The sequence below is a fragment of the Carassius gibelio genome, chromosome A19 (genome assembly GCF_023724105.1).
Source record: "Carassius gibelio isolate Cgi1373 ecotype wild population from Czech Republic chromosome A19, carGib1.2-hapl.c, whole genome shotgun sequence".
NCBI lineage: Eukaryota > Metazoa > Chordata > Actinopteri > Cypriniformes > Cyprinidae > Carassius > Carassius gibelio.
In genome coordinates, this window is record NC_068389.1 from 1,323,943 (window position 1) to 1,339,689 (window position 15,747).

Genomic DNA, 15,747 nt, shown 5'->3' on the forward strand with positions numbered 1-15,747 from the left:
TGAGAGACCGCCTAGGAATACCAGGTGCTTTAAGCTTTTGGGGTTTCTTTCCTACTTTTATAATGTACTGGCGAGTAGATTGGCTGATCTTTAAATAGCCTTCTCTTTGCAGCAGTCTTCGCTTATGGCCATACCAGCCTGGCTATGCCCGATCTTGTCTGATCTCGTAAGCTAAGCAGGTTTGGGCCTGGTTAGTGCCTGGATGGGAGACCGCCTGGGAATGCCAGGTACTGTAAGCTTTTTTGAAATTTTTCACTTATTATATAATAATTTTGCCAAAAAATAGAGTCAATGCCCGATCTCTGAATATAAGCAGGTTTGGGCCAGGTTAGTACTTGGATGAGAGACCGCCTAGGAATACCAGGTGCTTTAAGCTTTTGGGGTTTCTTTCCTACTTTTATAATGTACTGGCGAGTAGATTGGCTGATCTTTAAATAGCCTTCTCTTTGCAGCAGTCTTCGCTTATGGCCATACCAGCCTGGCTATGCCCGATCTTGTCTGATCTCGTAAGCTAAGCAGGTTTGGGCCTGGTTAGTGCCTGGATGGGAGACCGCCTGGGAATGCCAGGTACTGTAAGCTTTTTTGAAATTTTTCACTTAGTATATAATAATTTTGCCAAAAAATAGAGTCAATGCCCGATCTCTGAATATAAGCAGGTTTGCGCCAGGTTAGTACATGGATGGGAGACTGCCTGGGAATACCAGGTGCTTTAAATGTTTGGATATTTTTCACGAATTATATAATAATCTTGCAAAAAAAAAAAAAAAAAGAGTCAATGCCCGATCTCTGAATCTTAGCAGGTTTAGGTCTGGTTAGTACTTGGATGAGAGACCGCCAAGGAATACCAGGTGCTTTAAGCTTTTGGAATTTTTTCACTTAGTATATAATAAATTTGGCAAAAAATAGAGTCAATGCCCGATCTCTGAATATAAGCAGGTTTGGGCCAGGTTAGTACATGGATGGGAGACTGCCTGGGAATACCAGGTGCTTTAAATTTTTGGATATTTTTCACGAATTATATAATAATCTTGCAAAAAAAAAAAAAAAAAAAAAAAGAGTCAATGCCCGATCTCTGAATCTTAGCAGGTTTAGGTCTGGTTAGTACTTGGATGAGAGACCGCCAAGGAATACCAGGTGCTTTAAGCTTTTGGAATTTTTTCACTTAGTATATAATAATTTTGCCAAAAAACAGAGTCAGTGCCCGATCTCTGAATATAAGCAGGTTTGGGCCAGGTTAGTACATGGATGGGAGACTGCCTGGGAATACCAGGTGCTTTAAATTTTTGGATATTTTTCACAAATTATATAATAATCTTGCAAAAAAAAAAAAAAGAAGAAGTCAATGCCCGATCTCTGAATCTTAGCAGGTTAAGGTCTGGTTAGTAATTGAATGATAGACCGCCAAGGAATACCAGGTGCTTTAAGCTTTTGGAATTTTTTCACTTAGTATATAATAAATTTGCCAAAAAATAGAGTCAATGCCCGATCTCTGAATATAAGCAGGTTTGGGCCAGGTTAGTACTTGGATGAGAGACCGTCTAGGAATACCAGGTGCTTTAAGCTTTTGGGGTTTCTTTCCTACTTTTATAATGTACTGGCGAGTAGATTGGCTGATCTTTAAATAGCCTTCTCTTTGCAGCAGTCTTTGCTTATGGCCATACCAGCCTGGCTATGCCCGATCTTGTCTGATCTCGTAAGCTAAGCAGGTTTGGGCCTGGTTAGTGCCTGGATGGGAGACCGCCTGGGAATACCAGGTACTCTAAGCTTTTTTGAAATTTTTCACTTAGTATATAATAATTTTGCCAAAAAATAGAGTCAATGCCCGATCTCTGAATATAAGCAGGTTTGCGCCAGGTTAGTACATGGATGGGAGACTGCCTGGGAATACCAGGTGCTTTAAATGTTTGGATATTTTTCACGAATTATATAATAATCTTGCAAAAAAAAAAAAAAAAGAGTCAATGCCCGATCTCTGAATCTTAGCAGGTTTAGGTCTGGTTAGTACTTGGATGAGAGACCGCCAAGGAATACCAGGTGCTTTAAGCTTTTGGAATTTTTTCACTTAGTATATAATAAATTTGGCAAAAAATAGAGTCAATGCCCGATCTCTGAATATAAGCAGGTTTGGGCCAGGTTAGTACATGGATGGGAGACTGCCTGGGAATACCAGGTGCTTTAAATTTTTGGATATTTTTCACGAATTATATAATAATCTTGCAAAAAAAAAAAAAAAAAAAAAAAGAGTCAATGCCCGATCTCTGAATCTTAGCAGGTTTAGGTCTGGTTAGTACTTGGATGAGAGACCGCCAAGGAATACCAGGTGCTTTAAGCTTTTGGAATTTTTTCACTTAGTATATAATAATTTTGCCAAAAAACAGAGTCAGTGCCCGATCTCTGAATATAAGCAGGTTTGGGCCAGGTTAGTACATGGATGGGAGACTGCCTGGGAATACCAGGTGCTTTAAATTTTTGGATATTTTTCACAAATTATATAATAATCTTGCAAAAAAAAAAAAAAGAAGAAGTCAATGCCCGATCTCTGAATCTTAGCAGGTTAAGGTCTGGTTAGTAATTGAATGATAGACCGCCAAGGAATACCAGGTGCTTTAAGCTTTTGGAATTTTTTCACTTAGTATATAATAAATTTGCCAAAAAATAGAGTCAATGCCCGATCTCTGAATATAAGCAGGTTTGGGCCAGGTTAGTACTTGGATGAGAGACCGTCTAGGAATACCAGGTGCTTTAAGCTTTTGGGGTTTCTTTCCTACTTTTATAATGTACTGGCGAGTAGATTGGCTGATCTTTAAATAGCCTTCTCTTTGCAGCAGTCTTTGCTTATGGCCATACCAGCCTGGCTATGCCCGATCTTGTCTGATCTCGTAAGCTAAGCAGGTTTGGGCCTGGTTAGTGCCTGGATGGGAGACCGCCTGGGAATACCAGGTACTCTAAGCTTTTTTGAAATTTTTCACTTAGTATATAATAATTTTGCCAAAAAATAGAGTCAATGCCCGATCTCTGAATATAAGCAGGTTTGCGCCAGGTTAGTACATGGATGGGAGACTGCCTGGGAATACCAGGTGCTTTAAATGTTTGGATATTTTTCACGAATTATATAATAATCTTGCAAAAAAAAAAAAAAAAGAGTCAATGCCCGATCTCTGAATCTTAGCAGGTTTAGGTCTGGTTAGTACTTGGATGAGAGACCGCCAAGGAATACCAGGTGCTTTAAGCTTTTGGAATTTTTTCACTTAGTATATAATAAATTTGGCAAAAAATAGAGTCAATGCCCGATCTCTGAATATAAGCAGGTTTGGGCCAGGTTAGTACATGGATGGGAGACTGCCTGGGAATACCAGGTGCTTTAAATTTTTGGATATTTTTCACGAATTATATAATAATCTTGCAAAAAAAAAAAAAAAAAAAAAAAAGAGTCAATGCCCGATCTCTGAATCTTAGCAGGTTTAGGTCTGGTTAGTACTTGGATGAGAGACCGCCAAGGAATACCAGGTGCTTTAAGCTTTTGGAATTTTTTCACTTAGTATATAATAATTTTGCCAAAAAACAGAGTCAGTGCCCGATCTCTGAATATAAGCAGGTTTGGGACAGGTTAGTACATGGATGGGAGACTGCCTGGGAATACCAGGTGCTTTAAATTTTTGGATATTTTTCACAAATTATATAATAATCTTGCAAAAAAAAAAATAAATAGAGTCAATGCCCGATCTCTGAATCTTAGCAGGTTTAGGTCTGGTTAGTACTTGGATGAGAGACCGCCTAGGAATACCAGGTGCTTTAAGCTTTTGGGGTTTCTTTCCTACTTTTATAATGTACTGGCGAGTAGATTAGCTGATCTTTAAATAGCCTTCTCTTTGCAGCAGTCTTCGCTTATGGCCATACCAGCCTGGCTATGCCCGATCTTGTCTGATCTCGTAAGCTAAGCAGGTTTGGGCCTGGTTAGTGCCTGGATGGGAGACCGCCTGGGGATGCCAGGTACTGTAAGCTTTTTTGAAATTTTTCACTTATTATATAATAATTTTGCCAAAAAATAGAGTCAATGCCCGATCTCTGAATATAAGCAGGTTTGGGCCAGGTTAGTACTTGGATGAGAGACCGCCTAGGAATACCAGGTGCTTTAAGCTTTTGGGGTTTCTTTCCTACTTTTATAATGTACTGGCGAGTAGATTGGCTGATCTTTAAATAGCCTTCTCTTTGCAGCAGTCTTCGCTTATGGCCATACCAGCCTGGCTATGCCCGATCTTGTCTGATCTCGTAAGCTAAGCAGGTTTGGGCCTGGTTAGTGCCTGGATGGGAGACCGCCTGGGAATACCAGGTACTCTAAGCTTTTTTGAAATTTTTCACTTAGTATATAATAATTTTGCCAAAAAATAGAGTCAATGCCCGATCTCTGAATATAAGCAGGTTTGCGCCAGGTTAGTACATGGATGGGAGACTGCCTGGGAATACCAGGTGCTTTAAATGTTTGGATATTTTTCACGAATTATATAATAATCTTGCAAAAAAAAAAAAAAAAAGAGTCAATGCCCGATCTCTGAATTTTAGCAGGTTTAGGTCTAGTTAGTACTTGGATGAGAGACCGCCAAGGAATACCAGGTGCTTTAAGCTTTTGGAATTTTTTCACTTAGTATATAATAAATTTGGCAAAAAATAGAGTCAATGCCCGATCTCTGAATATAAGCAGGTTTGCGCCAGGTTAGTACATGGATGGGAGACTGCCTGGGAATACCAGGTGCTTTAAATTTTTGGATATTTTTCACGAATTATATAATAATCTGGCAAAAAAAAAAAAAAAAGAGTCAATGCCCGATCTCTGAATCTTAGCAGGTTTAGGTCTGGTTAGTACTTGGTTGAAAGACCGCCTAGGAATACCAGGTGCTTAAAGCTTTTGGAATTTTTTCACTTAGTATATAATAAATTTGGCAAAAAATAGAGTCAATGCCCGATCTCTGAATATAAGCAGGTTTGGGCCAGGTTAGTACATGGATGGGAGACTGCCTGAGAATACCAGGTGCTTTAAATTTTTGGATATTTTTCACGAATTATATAATAATCTTGCAAAAAAAAAAAAAAAAAGAAGAAGTCAATGCCCGATCTCTGAATCTTAGCAGGTTAAGGTCTGGTTAGAACTTGAATGATAGACCGCCAAGGAATACCAGGTGCTTTAAGCTTTTGGAATTTTTTCACTTAGTATATAATAAATTTGGCAAAAAATAGAGTCAATGCCCGATCTCTGAATATAAGCAGGTTTGGGCCAGGTTAGTACTTGGATGAGAGACCGCCTAGGAATACCAGGTGCTTTAAGCTTTTGGGGTTTCTTTCCTACTTTTATAATGTACTGGCGAGTAGATTGGCTGATCTTTAAATAGCCTTCTCTTTGCAGCAGTCTTCGCTTATGGCCATACCAGCCTGGCTATGCCCGATCTTGTCTGATCTCGTAAGCTAAGCAGGTTTGGGCCTGGTTAGTGCCTGGATGGGAGACCGCCTGGGAATGCCAGGTACTGTAAGCTTTTTTGAAATTTTTCACTTAGTATATAATAATTTTGCCAAAAAAAAAAAAAAAAAAAAGAGTCAATGCCCGATCTCTGAATCTTAGCAGGTTTAGGTCTGGTTAGTACTTGGTTGAAAGACCGCCTAGGAATACCAGGTGCTTAAAGCTTTTGGAATTTTTTCACTTAGTATATAATAAATTTGGCAAAAAATAGAGTCAATGCCCGATCTCTGAATATAAGCAGGTTTGGGCCAGGTTAGTACATGGATGGGAGACTGCCTGAGAATACCAGGTGCTTTAAATTTTTGGATATTTTTCACGAATTATATAATAATCTTGCAAAAAAAAAAAAAAAAAAGAAGAAGTCAATGCCCGATCTCTGAATCTTAGCAGGTTAAGGTCTGGTTAGTACTTGAATGATAGACCGCCAAGGAATACCAGGTGCTTTAAGCTTTTGGAATTTTTTCACTTAGTATATAATAAATTTGGCAAAAAATAGAGTCAATGCCCGATCTCTGAATATAAGCAGGTTTGGGCCAGGTTAGTACTTGGATGAGAGACCGCCTAGGAATACCAGGTGCTTTAAGCTTTTGGGGTTTCTTTCCTACTTTTATAATGTACTGGCGAGTAGATTGGCTGATCTTTAAATAGCCTTCTCTTTGCAGCAGTCTTCGCTTATGGCCATACCAGCCTGGCTATGCCCGATCTTGTCTGATCTCGTAAGCTAAGCAGGTTTGGGCCTGGTTAGTGCCTGGATGGGAGACCGCCTGGGAATGCCAGGTACTGTAAGCTTTTTTGAAATTTTTCACTTAGTATATAATAATTTTGCCAAAAAAAAAAAAAAAAAAAAGAGTCAATGCCCGATCTCTGAATCTTAGCAGGTTTAGGTCTGGTTAGTACTTGGATGAGAGACCGCCAAGGAATACCAGGTGCTTTAAGCTTTTGGAATTTTTTCACTTAGTAAATAATAAATTTTGCAAAAAATAGAGTCAATGCCCGATCTCTGAATATAAGCAGGTTTGAGCCAGGTTAGTACATGGATGGGAGACTGCCTGGGAATACCAGGTGCTTTAAATTTTTGGATATTTTTCACGAATTATATAATAATCTTGCAAAAAAAAAAAAAAAAGAAGAAGTCAATGCCCGATCTCTGAATCTTAGCAGGTTAAGGTCTGGTTAGTAATTGAATGATAGACCGCCAAGGAATACCAGGTGCTTTAAGCTTTTGGAATTTTTTCACTTAGTATATAATAAATTTGCCAAAAAATAGAGTCAATGCCCGATCTCTGAATATAAGCAGGTTTGGGCCAGGTTAGTACTTGGATGAGAGACCGCCTAGGAATACCAGGTGCTTTAAGCTTTTGGGGTTTCTTTCCTACTTTTATAATGTACTGGCGAGTAGATTGGCTGATCTTTAAATAGCCTTCTCTTTGCAGCAGTCTTCGCTTATGGCCATACCAGCCTGGCTATGCCCGATCTTGTCTGATCTCGTAAGCTAAGCAGGTTTGGGCCTGGTTAGTGCCTGGATGGGAGACCGCCTGGGAATACCAGGTACTCTAAGCTTTTTTGAAATTTTTCAATTAGTATATAATAATTTTGCCAAAAAATAGAGTCAATGCCCGATCTCTGAATATAAGCAGGTTTGCGCCAGGTTAGTACATGGATGGGAGACTGCCTGGGAATACCAGGTGCTTTAAATGTTTGGATATTTTTCACGAATTATATAATAATCTTGCAAAAAAAAAAAAAAGAGTCAATGCCCGATCTCTGAATTTTAGCAGGTTTAGGTCTAGTTAGTACTTGGATGAGAGACCGCCAAGGAATACCAGGTGCTTTAAGCTTTTGGAATTTTTTCACTTAGTATATAATAAATTTGGCAAAAAATAGAGTCAATGCCCGATCTCTGAATATAAGCAGGTTTGCGCCAGGTTAGTACATGGATGGGAGACTGCCTGGGAATACCAGGTGCTTTAAATGTTTGGATATTTTTCACGAATTATATAATAATCTTGCAAAAAAAAAAAAAAAAAAGAGTCAATGCCCGATCTCTGAATTTTAGCAGGTTTAGGTCTAGTTAGTACTTGGATGAGAGACCGCCAAGGAATACCAGGTGCTTAAAGCTTTTGGAATTTTTTCACTTAGTATATAATAAATTTGGCAAAAAATAGAGTCAATGCCCGATCTCTGAATATAAGCAGGTTTGGGCCAGGTTAGTACATGGATGGGAGACTGCCTGGGAATACCAGGTGCTTTAAATTTTTGGATATTTTTCACGAATTATATAATAATCTTGCAAAAAAAAAAAAAAAAGAAGAAGTCAATGCCCGATCTCTGAATCTTAGCAGGTTAAGGTCTGGTTAGTACTTGAATGATAGACCGCCAAGGAATACCAGGTGCTTTAAGCTTTTGGAATTTTTTCACTTAGTATATAATAAATTTGGCAAAAAATAGAGTCAATGCCCGATCTCTGAATATAAGCAGGTTTGGGCCAGGTTAGTACTTGGATGAGAGACCGCCTAGGAATACCAGGTGCTTTAAGCTTTTGGGGTTTCTTTCCTACTTTTATAATGTACTGGCGAGTAGATTGGCTGATCTTTAAATAGCCTTCTCTTTGCAGCAGTCTTCGCTTATGGCCATACCAGCCTGGCTATGCCTGATCTTGTCTGATCTCGTAAGCTAAGCAGGTTTGGGCCTGGTTAGTGCCTGGATGGGAGACCGCCTGGGAATGCCAGGTACTGTAAGCTTTTTTGAAATTTTTCACTTAGTATATAATAATTTTGCCAAAAAATAGAGTCAATGCCCGATCTCTGAATATAAGCAGGTTTGCGCCAGGTTAGTACATGGATGGGAGACTGCCTGAGAATACCAGGTGCTTTAAATTTTTGGATATTTTTCACGAATTATATAATAATCTGGCAAAAAAAAAAAAAAAAAAGAGTCAATGCCCGATCTCTGAATCTTAGTAGGTTTAGGTCTGGTTAGTACTTGGTTGAAAGACCGCCTAGGAATACCAGGTGCTTAAAGCTTTTGGAATTTTTTCACTTAGTATATAATAAATTTGGCAAAAAATAGAGTCAATGCCCGATCTCTGAATATAAGCAGGTTTGGGCCAGGTTAGTACATGGATGGGAGACTGCCTGGGAATACCAGGTGCTTTAAATTTTTGGATATTTTTCACGAATTATATAATAATCTTGCAAAAAAAAAAAAAAAAAGAAGAAGTCAATGCCCGATCTCTGAATCTTAGCAGGTTAAGGTCTGGTTAGTACTTGAATGATAGACCGCCAAGGAATACCAGGTGCTTTAAGCTTTTGGAATTTTTTCACTTAGTATATAATAAATTTGGCAAAAAATAGAGTCAATGCCCGATCTCTGAATATAAGCAGGTTTGGGCCAGGTTAGTACTTGGATGAGAGACCGCCTAGGAATACCAGGTGCTTTAAGCTTTTGGAGTTTCTTTCCTACTTTTATAATGTACTGGCGAGTAGATTGGCTGATCTTTAAATAGCCTTCTCTTTGCAGCAGTCTTCGCTTATGGCCATACCAGCCTGGCTATGCCTGATCTTGTCTGATCTCGTAAGCTAAGCAGGTTTGGGCCTGGTTAGTGCCTGGATGGGAGACCGCCTGGGAATGCCAGGTACTGTAAGCTTTTTTGAAATTTTTCACTCAGTATATAATAATTTTGCCAAAAAATTAGAGTCAATGCCCGATCTCTGAATATAAGCAGGTTTGCGCCAGGTTAGTACATGGATGGGAGACTGCCTGGGAATACCAGGTGCTTTAAATGTTTGGATATTTTTCACGAATTATATAATAATCTTGCAAAAAAAAAAGAGTCAATGCCCGATCACTGAATTTTAGCAGGTTTAGGTCTAGTTAGTACTTGGATGAGAGACCGCCAAGGAATACCAGGTGCTTTAAGCTTTTGGAATTTTTTCACTTAGTATATAATAAATTTGGCAAAAAATAGAGTCAATGCCCGATCTCTGAATATAAGCAGGTTTGCGCCAGGTTAGTACATGGATGGGAGACTGCCTGGGAATACCAGGTGCTTTAAATTTTTGGATATTTTTCACGAATTATATAATAATCTGGCAAAAAAAAAAAAAAAAAGAGTCAATGCCCGATCTCTGAATCTTAGCAGGTTTAGATCTGGTTAGTACTTGGATGAGAGACCGCCTAGGAATACCAGGTGCTTTAAGCTTTTGGGGTTTCTTTCCTACTTTTATAATGTACTGGCGAGTAGATTGGCTGATCTTTAAATAGCCTTCTCTTTGCAGCAGTCTTCGCTTATGGCCATACCAGCCTGGCTATGCCCGATCTTGTCTGATCTCGTAAGCTAAGCAGGTTTGGGCCTGGTTAGTGCCTGGATGGGAGACCGCCTGGGAATGCCAGGTACTGTAAGCTTTTTTGAAATTTTTCACTTAGTATATAATAATTTTGCCAAAAAATAGAGTCAATGCCCGATCTCTGAATATAAGCAGGTTTGCGCCAGGTTAGTACATGGATGGGAGACTGCCTGGGAATACCAGGTGCTTTAAATGTTTGGATATTTTTCACGAATTATATAATAATCTTGCAAAAAAAAAAAAAAAAGAGTCAATGCCCGATCTCTGAATCTTAGCAGGTTTAGGTCAGGTTAGTACTTGGATGAGAGACCGCCAAGGAATACCAGGTGCTTTAAGCTTTTGGAATTTTTTCACTTAGTATATAATAAATTTGGCAAAAAATAGAGTCAATGCCCGATCTCTGAATATAAGCAGGTTTGGGCCAGGTTAGTACATGGATGGGAGACTGCCTGGGAATACCAGGTGCTTTAAATTTTTGGATATTTTTCACGAATTATATAATAATCTTGCAAAAAAAAAAAAAAAAGAAGAAGTCAATGCCCGATCTCTGAATCTTAGCAGGTTAAGGTCTGGTTAGTAATTGAATGATAGACCGCCAAGGAATACCAGGTCCTTTAAGCTTTTGGAATTTTTTCACTTATTATATAATAAATTTGGCAAAAAATAGAGTCAATGCCCGATCTCTGAATATAAGCAGGTTTGGGCCAGGTTAGTACTTGGATGAGAGACCGCCTAGGAATACCAGGTGCTTTAAGCTTTTGGGGTTTCTTTCCTACTTTTATAATGTACTGGCGAGTAGATTGGCTGATCTTTAAATAGCCTTCTCTCTGCAGCAGTCTTCGCTTATGGCCATACCAGCCTGGCTATGCCCGATCTTGTCTGATCTCGTAAGCTAAGCAGGTTTGGGCCTGGTTAGTGCCTGGATGGGAGACCGCCTGGGAATACCAGGTACTCTAAGCTTTTTTGAAATTTTTCACTCAGTATATAATAATTTTGCCAAAAAATTAGAGTCAATGCCCGATCTCTGAATATAAGCAGGTTTGCGCCAGGTTAGTACATGGATGGGAGACTGCCTGGGAATACCAGGTGCTTTAAATGTTTGGATATTTTTCACGAATTATATAATAATCTTGCAAAAAAAAAAAAAGAGTCAATGCCCGATCACTGAATTTTAGCAGGTTTAGGTCTAGTTAGTACTTGGATGAGAGACCGCCAAGGAATACCAGGTGCTTTAAGCTTTTGGAATTTTTTCACTTAGTATATAATAAATTTGGCAAAAAATAGAGTCAATGCCCGATCTCTGAATATAAGCAGGTTTGCGCCAGGTTAGTACATGGATGGGAGACTGCCTGGGAATACCAGGTGCTTTAAATTTTTGGATATTTTTCACGAATTATATAATAATCTGGCAAAAAAAAAAAAAAAAAAGAGTCAATGCCCGATCTCTGAATCTTAGCAGGTTTAGATCTGGTTAGTACTTGGATGAGAGACCGCCTAGGAATACCAGGTGCTTTAAGCTTTTGGGGTTTCTTTCCTACTTTTATAATGTACTGGCGAGTAGATTGGCTGATCTTTAAATAGCCTTCTCTTTGCAGCAGTCTTCGCTTATGGCCATACCAGCCTGGCTATGCCCGATCTTGTCTGATCTCGTAAGCTAAGCAGGTTTGGGCCTGGTTAGTGCCTGGATGGGAGACCGCCTGGGAATGCCAGGTACTGTAAGCTTTTTTGAAATTTTTCACTTAGTATATAATAATTTTGCCAAAAAATAGAGTCAATGCCCGATCTCTGAATATAAGCAGGTTTGCGCCAGGTTAGTACATGGATGGGAGACTGCCTGGGAATACCAGGTGCTTTAAATGTTTGGATATTTTTCACGAATTATATAATAATCTTGCAAAAAAAAAAAAAAAAGAGTCAATGCCCGATCTCTGAATCTTAGCAGGTTTAGGTCAGGTTAGTACTTGGATGAGAGACCGCCAAGGAATACCAGGTGCTTTAAGCTTTTGGAATTTTTTCACTTAGTATATAATAAATTTGGCAAAAAATAGAGTCAATGCCCGATCTCTGAATATAAGCAGGTTTGGGCCAGGTTAGTACATGGATGGGAGACTGCCTGGGAATACCAGGTGCTTTAAATTTTTGGATATTTTTCACGAATTATATAATAATCTTGCAAAAAAAAAAAAAAAAGAAGAAGTCAATGCCCGATCTCTGAATCTTAGCAGGTTAAGGTCTGGTTAGTAATTGAATGATAGACCGCCAAGGAATACCAGGTCCTTTAAGCTTTTGGAATTTTTTCACTTATTATATAATAAATTTGGCAAAAAATAGAGTCAATGCCCGATCTCTGAATATAAGCAGGTTTGGGCCAGGTTAGTACTTGGATGAGAGACCGCCTAGGAATACCAGGTGCTTTAAGCTTTTGGGGTTTCTTTCCTACTTTTATAATGTACTGGCGAGTAGATTGGCTGATCTTTAAATAGCCTTCTCTCTGCAGCAGTCTTCGCTTATGGCCATACCAGCCTGGCTATGCCCGATCTTGTCTGATCTCGTAAGCTAAGCAGGTTTGGGCCTGGTTAGTGCCTGGATGGGAGACCGCCTGGGAATACCAGGTACTCTAAGCTTTTTTGAAATTTTTCACTCAGTATATAATAATTTTGCCAAAAAATTAGAGTCAATGCCCGATCTCTGAATATAAGCAGGTTTGCGCCAGGTTAGTACATGGATGGGAGACTGCCTGGGAATACCAGGTGCTTTAAATGTTTGGATATTTTTCACGAATTATATAATAATCTTGCAAAAAAAAAAAAAGAGTCAATGCCCGATCACTGAATTTTAGCAGGTTTAGGTCTAGTTAGTACTTGGATGAGAGACCGCCAAGGAATACCAGGTGCTTTAAGCTTTTGGAATTTTTTCACTTAGTATATAATAAATTTGGCAAAAAATAGAGTCAATGCCCGATCTCTGAATATAAGCAGGTTTGCGCCAGGTTAGTACATGGATGGGAGACTGCCTGGGAATACCAGGTGCTTTAAATTTTTGGATATTTTTCACGAATTATATAATAATCTGGCAAAAAAAAAAAAAAAAAGAGTCAATGCCCGATCTCTGAATCTTAGCAGGTTTAGATCTGGTTAGTACTTGGATGAGAGACCGCCTAGGAATACCAGGTGCTTTAAGCTTTTGGGGTTTCTTTCCTACTTTTATAATGTACTGGCGAGTAGATTGGCTGATCTTTAAATAGCCTTCTCTTTGCAGCAGTCTTCGCTTATGGCCATACCAGCCTGGCTATGCCCGATCTTGTCTGATCTCGTAAGCTAAGCAGGTTTGGGCCTGGTTAGTGCCTGGATGGGAGACCGCCTGGGAATGCCAGGTACTGTAAGCTTTTTTGAAATTTTTCACTTAGTATATAATAATTTTGCCAAAAAATAGAGTCAATGCCCGATCTCTGAATATAAGCAGGTTTGCGCCAGGTTAGTACATGGATGGGAGACTGCCTGGGAATACCAGGTGCTTTAAATGTTTGGATATTTTTCACGAATTATATAATAATCTTGCAAAAAAAAAAAAAAAAGAGTCAATGCCCGATCTCTGAATCTTAGCAGGTTTAGGTCAGGTTAGTACTTGGATGAGAGACCGCCAAGGAATACCAGGTGCTTTAAGCTTTTGGAATTTTTTCACTTAGTATATAATAAATTTGGCAAAAAATAGAGTCAATGCCCGATCTCTGAATATAAGCAGGTTTGGGCCAGGTTAGTACATGGATGGGAGACTGCCTGGGAATACCAGGTGCTTTAAATTTTTGGATATTTTTCACGAATTATATAATAATCTTGCAAAAAAAAAAAAAAAAAGAAGAAGTCAATGCCCGATCTCTGAATCTTAGCAGGTTAAGGTCTGGTTAGTAATTGAATGATAGACCGCCAAGGAATACCAGGTGCTTTAAGCTTTTGGAATTTTTTCACTTAGTATATAATAAATTTGGCAAAAAATAGAGTCAATGCCCGATCTCTGAATATAAGCAGGTTTGGGCCAGGTTAGTACTTGGATGAGAGACCGCCTAGGAATACCAGGTGCTTTAAGCTTTTGGGGTTTCTTTCCTACTTTTATAATGTACTGGCGAGTAGATTGGCTGATCTTTAAATAGCCTTCTCTCTGCAGCAGTCTTCGCTTATGGCCATACCAGCCTGGCTATGCCCGATCTTGTCTGATCTCGTAAGCTAAGCAGGTTTGGGCCTGGTTAGTGCCTGGATGGGAGACCGCCTGGGAATACCAGGTACTCTAAGTTTTTTTGAAATTTTTCACTTAGTATATAATAATTTTGCCAAAAAATAGAGTCAATGCCCGATCTCTGAATATAAGCAGGTTTGCGCCAGGTTAGTACATGGATGGGAGACTGCCTGGGAATACCAGGTGCTTTAAATGTTTGGATATTTTTCACGAATTATATAATAATCTTGCAAAAAAAAAAAAAGAGTCAATGCCCGATCTCTGAATTTTAGCAGGTTTAGGTCTAGTTAGTACTTGGATGAGAGACCGCCAAGGAATACCAGGTGCTTTAAGCTTTTGGAATTTTTTCACTTAGTATATAATAAATTTGGCAAAAAATAGAGTCAATGCCCGATCTCTGAATATAAGCAGGTTTGCGCCAGGTTAGTACATGGATGGGAGACTGCCTGGGAATACCAGGTGCTTTAAATTTTTGGATATTTTTCACGAATTATATAATAATCTTGCAAAAAAAAAAAAAGAGTCAATGCCCGATCTCTGAATCTTAGCAGGTTTAGGTCTGGTTAGTACTTGGATGAGAGACCGCCAAGGAATACCAGGTGCTTTAAGCTTTTGGAATTTTTTCACTTAGTATATAATAAATTTGGCAAAAAATAGAGTCAATGCCCGATCTCTGAATATAAGCAGGTTTGAGCCAGGTTAGTACATGGATGGGAGACTGCCTGGGAATACCAGGTGCTTTAAATTTTTGGATATTTTTCACGAATTATATAATAATCTTGCAAAAAAAAAAAAAAAAAAGAAGAAGTCAATGCCCGATCTCTGAATCTTAGCAGGTTAAGGTCTGGTTAGTAATTGAATGATAGACCGCCAAGGAATACCAGGTGCTTTAAGCTTTTGGAATTTTTTCACTTAGTATATAATAAATTTGGCAAAAAATAGAGTCAATGCCCGATCTCTGAATATAAGCAGGTTTGGGCCAGGTTAGTACTTGGATGAGAGACCGCCTAGGAATACCAGGTGCTTTAAGCTTTTGGGGTTTCTTTCCTACTTTTATAATGTACTGGCGAGTAGATTGGCTGATCTTTAAATAGCCTTCTCTTTGCAGCAGTCTTCGCTTATGGCCATACCAGCCTGGCTATGCCCGATCTTGTCTGATCTCGTATTCTAAGCAGGTTTGGGCCTGGTTAGTGCCTGGATGGGAGACCGCCTGGGAATACCAGGTACTCTAAGCTTTTTTGAAATTTTTCACTTAGTATATAATAATTTTGCCAAAAAATAGAGTCAATGCCCGATCTCTGAATATAAGCAGGTTTGCGCCAGGTTAGTACATGGATGGGAGACTGCCTGGGAATACCAGGTGCTTTAAATGTTTGGATATTTTTCACGAATTATATAATAATCTTGCAAAAAAAAAAAAGAGTCAATGCCCGATCTCTGAATTTTAGCAGGTTTAGGTCTAGTTAGTACTTGGATGAGAGACCGCCAAGGAATACCAGGTGCTTTAAGCTTTTGGAATTTTTTCACTTAGTATATAATAAATTTGGCAAAAAATAGAGTCAATGCCCGATCTCTGAATATAAGCAGGTTTGCGCCAGGTTAGTACATGGATGGGAGACTGCCTGGGAATACCAGGTGCTTTAAATTTTTGGATATTTTTCA

The 15,747-nt window shown here is 39.0% G+C and overlaps 18 pseudogenes; all 18 read left to right on the forward strand.

Moving 5' to 3' along the window:
* Positions 1-120: 120 nt before the first annotated feature.
* Positions 121-239, forward strand: LOC127936190 (uncharacterized; annotated as a pseudogene).
* A 221-nt stretch (positions 240-460) lies between these two features.
* LOC127936191 (uncharacterized) lies at positions 461-579 on the forward strand (annotated as a pseudogene).
* Positions 580-1,647: 1,068 nt separating this feature from the next.
* On the forward strand, positions 1,648-1,766 carry LOC127936529 (uncharacterized; annotated as a pseudogene).
* A 1,067-nt stretch (positions 1,767-2,833) lies between these two features.
* LOC127936530 (uncharacterized) lies at positions 2,834-2,952 on the forward strand (annotated as a pseudogene).
* Positions 2,953-3,883: 931 nt separating this feature from the next.
* LOC127937074 (uncharacterized) lies at positions 3,884-4,002 on the forward strand (annotated as a pseudogene).
* A 221-nt stretch (positions 4,003-4,223) lies between these two features.
* LOC127936531 (uncharacterized) lies at positions 4,224-4,342 on the forward strand (annotated as a pseudogene).
* A 1,064-nt stretch (positions 4,343-5,406) lies between these two features.
* On the forward strand, positions 5,407-5,525 carry LOC127936192 (uncharacterized; annotated as a pseudogene).
* A 654-nt stretch (positions 5,526-6,179) lies between these two features.
* Positions 6,180-6,298, forward strand: LOC127936193 (uncharacterized; annotated as a pseudogene).
* Positions 6,299-6,950: 652 nt separating this feature from the next.
* LOC127936533 (uncharacterized) lies at positions 6,951-7,069 on the forward strand (annotated as a pseudogene).
* A 1,062-nt stretch (positions 7,070-8,131) lies between these two features.
* On the forward strand, positions 8,132-8,250 carry LOC127936719 (uncharacterized; annotated as a pseudogene).
* A 786-nt stretch (positions 8,251-9,036) lies between these two features.
* On the forward strand, positions 9,037-9,155 carry LOC127936720 (uncharacterized; annotated as a pseudogene).
* Positions 9,156-9,794: 639 nt separating this feature from the next.
* Positions 9,795-9,913, forward strand: LOC127936194 (uncharacterized; annotated as a pseudogene).
* Positions 9,914-10,696: 783 nt separating this feature from the next.
* On the forward strand, positions 10,697-10,815 carry LOC127936535 (uncharacterized; annotated as a pseudogene).
* A 643-nt stretch (positions 10,816-11,458) lies between these two features.
* On the forward strand, positions 11,459-11,577 carry LOC127936195 (uncharacterized; annotated as a pseudogene).
* Positions 11,578-12,360: 783 nt separating this feature from the next.
* Positions 12,361-12,479, forward strand: LOC127936536 (uncharacterized; annotated as a pseudogene).
* Positions 12,480-13,121: 642 nt separating this feature from the next.
* LOC127936196 (uncharacterized) lies at positions 13,122-13,240 on the forward strand (annotated as a pseudogene).
* A 784-nt stretch (positions 13,241-14,024) lies between these two features.
* LOC127937030 (uncharacterized) lies at positions 14,025-14,143 on the forward strand (annotated as a pseudogene).
* A 1,058-nt stretch (positions 14,144-15,201) lies between these two features.
* Positions 15,202-15,320, forward strand: LOC127937496 (uncharacterized; annotated as a pseudogene).
* Positions 15,321-15,747: the final 427 nt, after the last annotated feature.